This window comes from Coturnix japonica, chromosome 4 (genome assembly GCF_001577835.2).
Source record: "Coturnix japonica isolate 7356 chromosome 4, Coturnix japonica 2.1, whole genome shotgun sequence".
Classification (NCBI taxonomy): domain Eukaryota; kingdom Metazoa; phylum Chordata; class Aves; order Galliformes; family Phasianidae; genus Coturnix; species Coturnix japonica.
This window is the reverse complement of record NC_029519.1, coordinates 18,595,797-18,610,548: the sequence shown is the minus strand read 5'-3', so window position 1 is coordinate 18,610,548 and position 14,752 is coordinate 18,595,797. Positions and strand designations below refer to the sequence as shown.

The 14,752-nt window shown below is 33.2% G+C and overlaps 1 long non-coding RNA gene across 6 annotated transcripts in view; it reads right to left on the bottom strand.

The window, feature by feature from the left end:
* The window catches only part of LOC107313058, a 156,730-nt gene that overhangs the window by 84,606 nt on the left and 57,372 nt on the right, over positions 1-14,752 (bottom strand). The gene's annotated exons all lie outside the window — the stretch shown is intronic.

Sequence of the window (14,752 nt, the reverse complement as noted above, 5' to 3'; positions counted from 1 at the left end):
ACTGCTACATGTCAGAATAAAATAATAAAAAGCATTATTCTCACAGGATATCGGAGTTGATCATGCATTCAAGATTTAAAGATTATAAATAATGTGTTGGTTTTTTTATTTGTTTTGTTTTTTTATTGCATTATAGGTTTGATGCACTCATTTCTGTAATATGTCATATAAGTAAGAAATATAAGTAAGAAATAAGTAAACATGATTCAGATGTATCTTGTCAATACTCAGAAAATACCCCCTTTATGCTAGATACATGACAAAAATATAGCAGCAACACTTCCCTGCTCCCCACCCCAAAATAAGCAGAAAAGACTAAGAGAACCGGGAAATCCTGCAGACCAGTACTTTTCTCACTAGGGAGAGGCTGCTCCCTGCTCTCATAGAAGAGGCGTTCCAGTCCCTCGACCATCTTGGTGGTATCTGCTGGACAGTATGTCTAGGACTCTCTTGTACTAGGGAATTTTTCACTGATATGTCCATAACAACCTGTTTACCTTAACACTTTCAGACAGAAATAGTCAAAGATACATTTGGGGGTGAAACAATGATAATTTAAATTAAAAATCAAATTCAGTCTTATTGATTGACAGTCATTAAGATTTCAAGTCAGCCAATTATTTTTAGATTACTGTCTCAGGGAGGTGCATATTTTTTTCTGTAAGCTTAGGAAGAGTCAACCTACTAAACATCAATGGCTAAATATCAGGTTATTAATTCCAGCAAAATGAAACTATATTTATTGAAGAATTATATGATATTCAGATTCTCAAGACTGCACTTCAGCACTACAGCACTAGTTAATTCCAACTCCATCTCAGTACCTGCATTTAGTGAACGATAATACAGATTTACTTCAGCTTGAGTGCAAAGCAGCTTTGGCAATATAAGCCTTTCTTTTTAATTTGATTGACTTATTTGGAGAAGTGTTACAACAGAAAAACAAACAAACAAACCTGAACACCTCAAACAAACTTCTTATATCATTATTTTATGGTTAAAATGCTGAGATATGGTGCTTATATGATGTTAATGAGTCAGAAAACATAAGGTATAATTAATCAGAAAAACAAATTTGAAATTTATCATTCTGAACTATTTAGGACTCAGTGCTCCACTCAGAAATCTCTCCAGTGTTTTAAATTTTAACAAATTAAGCATAATAAAACAAATATAAACCCTTTATGTGCTATTAATATAATTACCTGGAAATGTTAAAATTAAGTAAGGCTGTTAGCTGAAATTCTGTGATTATATGCCTATTTCAAATTACTTTTAAGGAAAAATTAAGTGTAAGTGAAAGAAAGATTGCCTCCCAAAGGTGTGGCTCCATTCAAATGCTAGCATCTTCATTCAAACTATCAACAAGTACACGCACACTTTTTTTTTAACCCAGCATCTGAAACAACTTCCATAAAATTATACATCTACATTCTACAGAAGATATGATTAGATAACATTTACCAAATAAGAGTACAAATATAGCAGGTGTTGGAATATGATTTCTCCAGAACTGATTGACAACATTAAGTATTTCTAGTGCTAAAATAATTTAATGGATTACTCCAAACAGACAGTTTTAAAAGCAGAAATAATACTGCATATCCCTTAATGTTTGAGTACAGAGAATAGTATGTAGCCAACAGATTATAAGGATACAAAACAAAGGCTGTAGGTGTGAGCTGTTAGTAGATACAACCTTTTAACTATATCTTTGAGAAGCAGAGCTCCTTCAATCTTATTGTATGGCTGGATTTTTTGAACATGTTCATAGGTCCTTTCACAACCTACTACCTCTCTTTTACCATAAATTTTTGTTTTCTTACACAGCTAAAGAATCGTATCAATCCTATCATGAATCAGAAGATTCTACTTGTATATATTCTTAGGTAATAAGGTCCAAACAGTAAGAATTACATATGGTTACTAACTTGCATGCAGACTGGGCAAAAAGTATATTGCAACTACACTACAACATAAACACAGTAAAAAAATATATAATACGCATGGTATTAAAAGTCTTTCCACAGAGAGACTATCAATAAATAGAAAAACACATGAAAGTTTCAGGTCTGCTCAAAGCATTATGTATCTAATGAATTTCTGCACCATTTATAGGAACTCCAGAAAAGCTAAGCACAGCAGGAATCTGGGTTGTCATTAGTTACGTGACCAGGTTACTGCACAGTAGCAGTAACGCCACTAGCTTTGAAGTAGCCACACTGTTATAGCAAATACCATCTGGTATTTTCCCCTATTACTCCATAAAGGACATTTGTACACTGCAGCTACTCTAACAGCCTATTTTCAAAAGGTGAAAACAGTAAACAGATGTTGGGTCAAAATGAATTGTTTATATGGCATGGACTTCACAGAGGCAAATTGGAGCTTTAAAATTATTTTTTCCTCCTAATATTATTACACTGCAAAGTAAACGCGCAGTATAAAAACAACAAAACCCAACAATAACAAATGTATGTCTAGAAGTAGTTAAGAAGTTACACACTTTGAGTCACAACCACAAATTCTGAAAGAGTTATGGAGCAAGTTTTCAAAGAAGAAAGCTTTCTAACTACTTTGTACATTGATTGCAAGTAGCCATTTTTGAATACTGACTGTTTCAACTGTTTCATTCTTTAATAATGTTAAGCCAGATAAAGGGCAATGTCTTGGATTTGTTTCCTTAATACCTGCTTATGACCGTAGTGTGTTTACTAAGTGTTCCTACCTGCTAGGAGAAAACAGGTTATCACCATCTGTTCGACAGTACCATTCAGCTTTACTTCACTAAGAGAAAAGAGCAAAGAAGCTGAAAAGAATTCATTTACAATTTTATACAAGTGACTACAAAGTTTCCAAAGAATATCCTAAGTCCAATTAAAATGTTAGACATACTTTGTAGGAGAAAAATGCCTCTGGTGTCAAACTTCAGAGACTGAATCTAATACATTTGTATGGCTGTTACTTTTCAAAATGAATTTATAATTGTATGAAAAAATAAGAACTTTGATGTACTCTGATTTAAATATAACCATGTAACCACAGTTTGTCTTAAAATGCATTCCATGTTCTTGGAGATCTGAAAACATCATATGCTATTTAGAGAAACTTCTGATGAACAAAATGCACATCGCTAAAAAAGATGAGCTTCCTAAAACAGAGAGAAGGCAAAAAAAATCCCCCTGGAAAGCCATTGCAGTTTTTTAGCTCCACCCTGATAACTGTTTTATAGTACCAAAACCTGCAATTCACATTTTTGAGCTATGCTTCTGTTGTTCCCATTATCAACAACTGCATTATGATGTCAGGTTATATTTCTTACTTTTAAAAAAGCAGAATTTTGTAGCTGCTACATCAGTCATACAGACTTGAGTGGTTCTGTTAAATATATCTAGAAGAAAACTAATGTATGGATATAACACTTGGCTGACAGTTAAAAGACTCACATTTTCATCATCTATATGACAATTATGTGGTGTACATTATAAATAAATTGCGTGTCAAACCACTTTTCTGTTGAGTAAAAGGATTTCAGTACACTATCCAACTTCCATGGCAGCTGGAAAGCAGTCAAGCGAGACTAATTGTTGCTTGCTCAAATAAGACGACTATTTTAATGTGTAAAATTAAATTGATTTTATACCTGATTTCAAAGCAAAATGAGAAAGCGCCAAAATATAAGCAGCAACTAGTTCAGCCAAACACTCTCCCCACAAACAAAAAGTAATCATTTGGTACAAATAACAATTTACTTTTGTTCAAAGCATTTGCTTTGAACTGACATTTCAGCAAGGTGATAAATGATTACAAGCACTACACAAGTAGTTTCTCTGCTGGAAAAAGAAAGTATGGTATGGTGAAGACTTGCACTTTCCAGGCACCAGTTATACATAATCAATTGGTACATGCTATGTCATTTATATGGAAACTCTCTGTAGATGTGTACAATCAGCCAAATTTTGAATTCTATACTCAACATGAATCCAGTGGGTTGGTTTTTTTTTTGGTTTTTTTTTTTTTTATTTCAATAAGGAGACAGACATATTGAAAAACATCAAACTATGTTATGCTTCTTATGAAGAAAAATAAAATACCACATTCTTCATTCTTTTCTGCATGGACAAAGTATTTGCACATACATTTATGCCTATAAACATAACATGACACACGATTCAGTTTTATCACTCAAAATAATTACATAATGTGTATGTGAGTTATTCAAATGCTCTGGTGACCACTTAGGTAAAATAAAATATTTTTCGATTTCCTTCCTGCTCTACCCCATAGCATCTTCCCTGCCCCACTGATTTATATAGTATTTCCTCCTTCTTTCTAGGAGATATATGGCATTATACCTAAACTTTTAGACATTACAGATAGTAGGTGATTGTTATTAAAAGTGTCAGTCACTCTCCTACCCTATTCCCTGTTACATTGGCTCAGCCACCTTTTAAAGTTCCACCTTAAAAGACAATTACTCCTTTGACCCAGTAAAGCTGAGTTCCTTAATCCATAGCATATCACTTCAGAAACTCAATTAAGTTGAACCGTTTGATGAACTGTGATGCAAGCCTTTCTTCATTACAACTCTTCTTTAGATAATTTATAGTGAAATATTTGGACAGATTGTAACAATTATCTACCTTCTACTACTACCAGGAGTCTTGCCTGCTGCTTTGTGAATGATTCCACATATCTGTAGCTCTTTACACCAAAAATTTTACTTGTATGGTTCCAAATGTACGCTTTCAAGGTTTTTTAATATTCTACCTATAACTGTCACTAGGAATCTGCCCTCATAGATTTGGAGCTTTTTTGTTAATCACTAACCCTCAAGCAGTAACAAGCAAAAAAACCAACAAAATTACTGTACAGTCTTGGCATGAAAAATTCATAATAGATAAATCTATAATAATCCTTCCTCTGAATCATCAGAAGCCAGAGTGCATAGTTCTAATGAACTCTATTACAGTAGTAATGCTTCCATGCTATGAAGTGTCTTCCTTTCTTCTGTGATTTGTGACAAGCCAGGTCAGTGTTTCTCACTTGAATAAGTAATTGGGAAAAAGATGGGAGGAAATTAAGAAAAATTAAAAAAATTAAGAATAATAATTTTTGTAGTGGAGAGAAATGGAAAACAGAAGGAGTCTATGTGGTTCAGTGTAGTTACTAATGCATATTCACTAATTAATTCATTCAGAATGAGACTGTAGCCAATGATACAGTTATTCAAGGTGGTCAAGAAAATGAAAAACTGCAAGGAGCTGTAAGGCTTCCTTTACAGTAAATAGACACTTGCAGAAGTAAAGTGATAGTTAAAATTCCATAAAGTGATACACAGTGCTGTGTTACCACCATATGCACATCATAGACTAAATGTAAACCTTCCTAACACTGAATTGAACCACTGCTTTCTTCCTCAAAGCAGCTTACGATACAAACTCACAAAATCTGCCATCTCATCTACTTTAAAAAAAATAAATAAATCATTTTCGGAGTTGTAAATCATTTTTCTAAGGTCAGAAGGACACTATTATTTCTATTTGCTCCACATTATAACAAAAAAAACCCACTAAAACTGTGTAACTGGTAGACTACAAATTATGCTTCTAAAGGAAAGATAAACAGAATACAGCACATTTCACATTTTCCACAATTATTTGCAAGAAATAATTTTATTATATGTGGCTCTATATACGGAAGAGAATATATAGAGCACTGGAACAACTTCTGTAGAAACTGGATTGTCTGTTTAATATTAAATAGAAATATTCTTATATACTGTGTTCTGGTATTGTTCCTGTTTCTTATTACATGCTACGCACTGTAATTCAATAATCAAAAGCTGAATACATACGAATAGCTTTCAACTCAAAAAAAGTAAAAATAAAAAATTCTGCTCTTCTGTTTTGAAATTCATGTATTCTTGCAACACCCATATTTGAAAATGATAAAGCAACCATTCTTCTTAGCATTACTTCCTTTTATCAAATTGGGTTATTTTATCTTTTATTTATCTTCTTTCTAGGTTCTGACATGTCAAGGAAAGAAAGCAATGTGCAAGTTCTGCACACTCCTATTTTTTCTTAGCACTCCAATATTGCACAAGTTAGTACAACATTTATTCTGTATTCCACAGACAGCATTAATTGAGACAAACAAGACACATACAATATAGCCATAAATTTAGTTCCCAGAACTGACTCAGCAAAATAAGATGTAATATTGATTTAATGCAAGTAAGAAAAACAATCAGGGTTTTAACTACACTTTAAATCACTTTCAAAAGCTACTGGTAGCAAAGACTTATCTATTCTAGTCTCTTCTCATAAAAGCACCACACAAATCAGAATCATCCATTTTGGAATTAAGACTCAAGCTTTCATTTCATTTTTCCATTGGAAACTGTACTTTCTGTGACACATCTCTGAATGCTCTGAGATACATCAGATTGGAGAGCTAAATGACAGTTACGACAATATATTTGGGGTTATTTTTTTTTCCTGGACATATCTTGGCTTTTCCGCAGCTTCAAAAAGCATTGTGTTGAAGGACTGCTCAATACATACACAGAAGACAAACTAGAGAAATTGGTCAAAAAAAAAAAAAAAGCAATGTGGAGTACATTGGTTGCTCGCAAAGCAAGGTGGGAACTAAAGCAATCAGATAATAAAAGAAACAAACAAAGAATCCAGTGTTAAGTAATATTCCTTACTGCAGTGTTTGATTCTTGCCCAGTGTTAACCAATTGTTCATCTATCATAAACAGTTCCCCTCAATTCTGCTGCTGCTTTTTAGATATTTGAAATATATAGTGTTCTCTGACCTTTTCTCTTTAGGTCAAATAAACTCAGGATGCTCCATTTTTATTTCTAGAATAGATAGTTCTGCTCCTATTTCATTTTAACATACGCAGCTTTCAAAATATGGTGCATAGGTGCAGTATGTTTTGTATCACTGGCTAGTTTCAAGAATGATTATATATTATATGTCTCACCAAATGATGCCTGATTCCACGATGGCTGCTTTTTATAATACAGTCTAAAACACTGTGCATGGAAGGGGTCTTACTGATGCTGAAAGTAGTCCTGTAGGTTTTCAGTGATTGAATGGCTTTGAAAAAATTAAAAAGTGCTTTTTCTTGCATTAAAATTGAGATGTCATAAGGTGCAATAAAAAATGCCAGTTATTGAGGTTTAGGTGTCAATATAATGTCAATTTAATCTGCAACTTACAGGCATAGTTCCAATTATTTTGATAATTACAAGTGCAAACACTAGCAGATTGAGGTCTATAATAAGTTACCAATAATACTAAGTGCCCTACCTATCCGATGTTTAATTATGGTCAAAGCTAATTATATCACAGGTATGGAATTCTATAAAAATAAATAAATAAATGACCAATCTTTATCAGAGAATGTCAGAAAATCATTGCTTTGTTAAATATAATGAAAACATGGATTCATTTTCATTTGGCACTCCATTTCAACACCACATGGCTACTACAAGCTTAAAGTCTCTTAATTAGTTTAAAATAACAGCCGAAAAAACAAAAACAGAATAGCTGTAATTTAACTTAAAGCAGGTTACAAACAGATATTATCAAAAGAAACAGAAAATTATCCATTAATCAAATCTAGTACACAAGTCCCATAGAAACAAGCAAGGAACACTTTAGGAAACATTTTTTCTGACCCAAAAGTTGGAACTTTCTTCTCTGTTAATGCTTTAACAATTCAAATGGATGAGATGCTCCTTTCTTACTAGGATGTAGTTCAGATAAATCCATCCAAACTTCTTATTACTTATACCATGTAACACGAATAAGCACACCTTGCTACTGTGATCCCACTGCTCATACTGTAGATCTATTTGATATATACAAGCTCCCTGTTCCCCGATAGCAGTTTCTGGAAAACACAGAGTGGCATGTCTGGACTGGAAATTAGTGGGAAGTGACCTGTGTCCTGAGGATTAGATGTAGTCCTAAAGATATCTATGTCATTAATTTTATGGCTCAAGAGCCTGTCTTTTCTAACTCAGTTTGGCTCAAGAGCCTGTCTTTTCTAACTCAGTTCACTATCTGATGAATTCAGAGTTATTTTCCAATGCTCATAGGAAGATGAAAGATCATATCTTTATGGCATTATTTAGTTAAATAACATCAATTTGTAGTTGGATTCTGAAGCTCCCTAAGGCCAGGCAGTAGGGAGAAAATCTACATTTTAACTCTAAAAATATGAGATTTGACTTATCTTTACAGAAAATTTTAAGTGCAGTACCATTCTTCAGACATATCTTGAAAATACGGAAATAGAAAGGAAAATTAAGTTCTACATCCTGATAGGTTCCTCTTCTGTTACTACAGCAACCACAGTCATACTAAAAATAGACAAGGCACTTATTTCATCCCCCTGTCAGACAACATTTTGCATTTTATTTGGTTTGTACTAGCCGGAACACAGAAAGTAAACCCTCAAACAAAATTAAGTCCACAACTGAAATAATAATAATTATATTAAATTAAAAATAATTTATATACATGATAATGATTATTTTAAAAAGTGAAATAATATATTGTATTTGACTGCTATGGAATTGCATTCATTGATATAAATTAGCTGGATAAATTAGATTATACATATTCCACCATTGCATCAAAGATTAAATTTCATCATGATATATTTTTCAAGCTTCTATTCATCTATCAATCAGATTTTCAGATGTCATGCCTCAATTAAGGCATCCTCATTAGATCATTGTTTTCCTGGGGCAAAATTCTGTAGAAACATTTGTGTGAAACGGAAATTAGTCTCTTCTGGCACTGGTGGAAGCTGAAATGTTTCTGGGCTTGTTTAGATTAAACTCCAATTCTCCTTCCACAATACTAGAGGGATTCAGTCTCAGTTTTCTCCTGTACATCTCTAAAGCATGTAGCCAGCAAATCCAAATTACTATATGATATATAAATCTGTTAGAAAGCATTTTAAAATTATTGCATCGAATTAAAACTATAGTTAGTAAATTACATATTAATTTATTTTCCAGGAGTAAGTAGTATTCCCATTAGTTCTTGAATACTAACAAAATAGCAATTTTTGAAGTTCCTTTCACAATTTTACATGGATTTTGCTTGATGAAAGGCAGTTCAAATTTTGAGCCTGTCTGGGATCTGTTTCATTGCAGTTAAGATTTTCATAAAGAAAAGTGAAGAATATGCTAATAACTTCACTGGTTAGTGAGCACCATATGATTGCTCCATCACAGAATATGAAGAGTAGGAATAAAGATTAAATTTTTCAGATAATTACCCACATAGAAGGAGTATGTTAAAACCATATGTTAAATCCAAACTGAATACACTCATACTCACTAATACAACATAGTCCCCACATACCTTCAGAGCCAATAAGCATTCCATCTTTAAGAGAAAAAAGCAATTAAAATATTTCATTTCTTTTTTACACCAATCCTAAAACCAGAGCACACTGTGCGCAGCATTGCAACATTTTACACTTCTTTCAACTACTATAAATAGCCAGCAGCAAATAAAGATTCTGAAGTCTTTATTTCTTCTTACTCTTCTTTATTATATCCAAATTGTTCTTAAAATACTTTTAACAGTAATTTATGCCTACAAAGCAAAATCATAATTTGCCTGTACTACAGCCAACAAAAAATTAACAGATAATATTCAGTCCAGGAAACAGTAATAGGGAAGATATATCAGTGCTGGCTGCATTACATCCCAGTATGCTACTTTTCCCTAGTACAACAGTAATTGCAGGCTCTTTTTTATCACTTGTGAAAATGCATAGTTGATGGTAGTGACTGTTGAAAAACCATGTTTTGCAGCTAAGAATGTGCTCTATTAAATAGCACTACTGTATCTTCAGTAGTTTCCACGGAAATGTAGAAGATATTGCTTTTGGAGTGAGCCATGTATATTAGCCATAAAAATAAGCTAATTAATTATATTATCCACATCTGTGGAAATAATTCTGGAAACCATTAGTTCAGTTAGCCAGTCTCACAGTATGTTCATTAGGATTCATATCTTAGGATGTGAATCTCGCATCATAAGACCGAGTATTGTTGGATGGGACCCTGGGCAGTCTGGTCTAGTATGAAATGGGGAGGTTGGTGGCCCTTCTTGTGGAAGGGGGGTTGGAAATTCGTGATCCTTGAGGTCCCTTCAAACCTGGGCCATTCTGTGATCGTATTGCATAGTATCTTACATGCAGAAAAGGGTATTTTGTTTTTCTTGGACTGCTCATCTTCTCATTTAGTTATTAGTCTTTCTGAGATTTTACATCTTTAAAGGAAACCTGAAATTACAAAGTTCTACTACTACTAATCACCTATGAAAGTTCATAGATGAGAGATAGAGATGCTACTAGAAAGAAACAGAGGACAGAAGAAAAAATTGCAAATTGGAAATTATGAAACATTTCAGTGAGTTTTCTTTTACTAAAAATTAACATGATATATATGTGGGCATGGCACAGAAGTGGAGGTTATTTATTGATAGTGACGGCTTTCTGTTTCAGTGAGATTTTGTTCAGTTTGCTCTACCACAACATCACTCAGAAAAAGACAGAATGAAACTAACTGTCAAAGATTCTAATTAAATACTGCCAACCCATCAGATAGTGAAAAAATATAAATATAAATACATTAAAACAAATCAAAACAAAACAACCACAGGACAGATTAGCAAAGGGCCAATGCAGACGATAAAATTTTGCAAAATTGAAAAGTGCCAAAAAAGTAACTTGGATGAATTTGTGTAGCTCAAAAATAAAATAACCTAATTGACTGCATGAAGAAATAAAAGAGTGCTGAATAAACAATGACTAGAATTCCAATATTTAAATACATATTATTCTTCATCATGAATTTAATACAATACAATTTAAAGAATATGAAAGCAGCAATGAGCCACTTAAATGCACTTAAGAAATTTTTAGGATAGTTAGAATTAGCCTTTAGCAATAATGTATACCACCAGCACATCCAAAGTATATCTTCACAGTTTATTGAAGTATTTTCTGTTGCGCTTTCTTGCTAGTGTAATAAATAACCATTGAGGAAATAAGCATTATGTAAAATAGCTAATAGATCAGCTAAAGATTATTACTTATGGGCAGGAAAAGATTTCTTTAGATAAATCTTCAGCAGGGAGTAAAAGAAGCAGCAGTATCTGAGCCTTCAAATTCCAGTTGCTATAGCAACAGGCTGTATTTTTAGCTATCATAACAACTTTCAAAAAATGTGGAGAATATCAGTGCTGGTCTGTACCACCTTTTTCCAAATTGTATGTTGCTGCCCCACAGAAAATTCTAAGCAGTGTTTTGCAAATATAAAATAGCTTGCATGTCATTTTCCCAGCTTGGCTTTAAAGCAGAGGAAAAAAATAAATAAAAAGAGGATCATTTTACAGGATTGTTTTACCTTCTAATAGGATTAAAGAAAAATTTCATCTAGACCTGTAACCTTCATAGATTTTGCTCCATTTAGAATCAGTCTATTTTTTCTTCTGTAGGCATTGGCAGTCACAATTTTCCCAGTCTTTTATCCTTTTAAGTCATACACATTTCATTCCCTATTATTCCCTTCTGACTTCACAGCTCACAGTAATTTCTCAAGTCTCAATTTATTATGGCCAAATAAGGAATTAAAAGGTGGTAATGCACACTACCAAAGAAAATTCCCCATTAATTTTCTTTTGGATCGGGTATAAGTAGACAAACTGTTTCTCTTTTAGGGGAAACTTCTCATAATTTATAGAGAACTTTCTGAAAGACAAGTTGTCCTTTTGATTGTTTTCAGCTTCCTTCCTATTTCTAACCGTCACAGTGTTCTGGTATATTGCTAAAATCCTGCTTCCTAACACCTGCACAGAGGGTCAAGACAAAATGCTGACGTCAGTCTGTTATTTTCATGCATAATACTTGTGTTAAGTTTAAGAAAAAAAAAAGGATTTGTTTTTAACCAAATGCTTACAGCCCAGGAATCAAAGCTATGGCAAGGTAAGAACAGAAAATAAACAGTCTTGGTATTCATAACAAAAAATCCACAACTGCTTCATAGTCACAGAGAAGGTGCAATTTCTATTTCAAAAAACTGATAGTTAATATCAAGGCAATCATCACAAGCAGAGTATGATTACTCATCATCAGAATCCTAACCACAGTTTAAACCACAAAATGTTACCTTAGCTGTGGCCTTTTCCTTCAGCACAGCAAAACATCTATTCAAAACAAGAGCCTTCAAAACATGGCTGCAGCTAACATCTGAGGACATAAATGCCTCGGATGAGTGAAATGGTCTGCTGTAAAAACACTTGCTGCTATAGAAATAACAAGAACTACTGAGCAATACACAAATCTGACACAGAATCTGCCCTATCTAGTTTTAGCCACAGAAGATAGGCGGTTTTCCTTTGGGTTTGAGCCAGTGCTATGAAGGAGAGTCAGTACTACCTCTTTTTTTTTTTTTTCTTATCTTTTTTTCCCCCTACCATATTCTGCCCCTACTCGCAGGAAAACTGCTAATGAAAGTTTGCCATCTAGGACTAGCAGAAGTAACAATGAAATAAATAAGCCTGTCAGATATGTCTCACTTGACTTTATATTAGTCTATAATCTGTCCATAGATAGTGACACAGAAAGCAAACTGCATTTTAAGACTGAAGTGTGTTGTTTCCTCTCCAGTGTTTATTTTTAAAAAGATAAAGTGCTATTGAAGTGCAAAAGAATATATCATTGACATTCAGTTTTATAGACAGTCATATAGACTTCTAAAGTAATTAGAATAAACCATAGGAGTTTACGTTCTGAATTAAAATGAATGATTATACACTCCAGTGTTGACTATAAATAAAGATTACAGGGCAAATGAATGGAAACTTTGCCCAGCATCTTTCAGCTTTAAGCCATTTGCTATTCAAATATAGGCCAAACATACATCTACAACTACATCTTACTACCCTTCAACTGTATTTTCTGACTTGCCACAAGGATTGAAATATTTTGAAAAGTTATACTTGGCACAAGAAAGTAGGGCAGAAATAGACTCTTGAGAAATATTATTCAAAGACCATCTCAACCCAGCCAAATTCATCAGTGGAGTTCAGTGAACAACATCATACAGTAATTATTTGCTGAACTTAAAATGAATTTACTTTGGCACCAGGTCTCATCTGTTTAATTTCTGAAAACAAAATGGAAGTCAAGATTTACTTCTAGGAAACAGTTTCTAAATGCTGAAGAGCAATTTAGGAACTTTCGCCTCTATGTTCCTATGCTGAGTGCTACTCTATATCCATTTCAGCAGGCACTCTTGCTTGGATGAATTCTTACATTTCCAAGCAAATGCTTGGAAAAATGTATGCCAGATATTGGTTCATATATGAGTAAGGCTGAAAGTAACAGCTGAAAGTAAATCAATGGAGGAAGACACTATTTCATCACTTGTGCTTCAGTAAAGCTAGAAAATTATGTGATCTCAGGCTTTATAACACAGTCATACATACAAATATATTTATTTTAAATAATAATATTATTTAAAATCCATGTAATTACAGATTTGATTTGTGTGGCCAGAAAATATGAATCTCTATAAGGAACTCCATGATCCTATTCATTTCTTAAGATTTAAAGTCATGCTGCCTATTTAAAATTAGTTTTTGACATCATTGTGTAAGTAAGGAGCAGAAGATGTACCGTATGATTTAGGCAAGAAGTCAGAAGAAGCATAATGAGGATGACAAATACTCAATATTTTATATTTACAGCAAGCTATTCACTGTATAAATCTGTGTTCAGTGGATTTTAATAAGTGCATCTGTTGTAATCCACATTTTTAAAGAAGAAAACATCTTTCAAAATCATTTCTATCAAAATATCTATTTTACACTGAATATAACCACAACACAGGTTTTTTGTTTGTTTGTTTAATAGGACAATAAATTCCACAAGCCATGGACCTTATTTTTCTACATCCAAGCCACATCATTAAAATGCTAGCAGGAAAGGTGGCTGTGGTTTTGTGACAGAAATGGATGGACAGCAGCTCACAGCAATGATACCTTGAAAAAGTCATTTTCATTGTAGGTGTAAGAATCTAGGTTCTTGCTTTGCTTATCACTTTATCATATCCTTATTGTTTGAAATTATATTTACATAAGAAGCTAATATTAGCTGCTTGTAGTAAAGATTCAAGCTTATTAACTTGATGGAATGGTAACATTCAAAGAAAATCAAACATGAAAAACTATAGTGCTTAATTTATCCTAACTTGTATGGATGCACAATTTAACTTGTATTAATGGAGCCTACTGATGAGTTGTGAGAACTGATGTTTCTGGTGAGAAGTATCACCAGTTTCCATAGTGCCTGGGTACCTACAGCATATCTGGGAGAAAGCTCAGCTATCAACCACAAACAAAACATACATCTCTTCAACCAAACATCAGGGCAGAAAACGATAGCTTTTTGTGTCATCTTTCCAGCTCAGACATTTATGACATATTAGTAAAATGGAAAAAACTGAAACTTTACATATAAAGGAGAAGCAAACTATATAAGACTCTGAAACAAAACCTCTTAAGTGGAGTAAGGAAAAACAATAAAACAGAACAATTTACATAAATCACCTCCTTTTGTTTCCTTAAGCCAAGAGAATTAAATATGTGCAAATAAAAGTTCTATTTGCACTAGAAAGCTGAGTGCCAAATTCTCATTTAT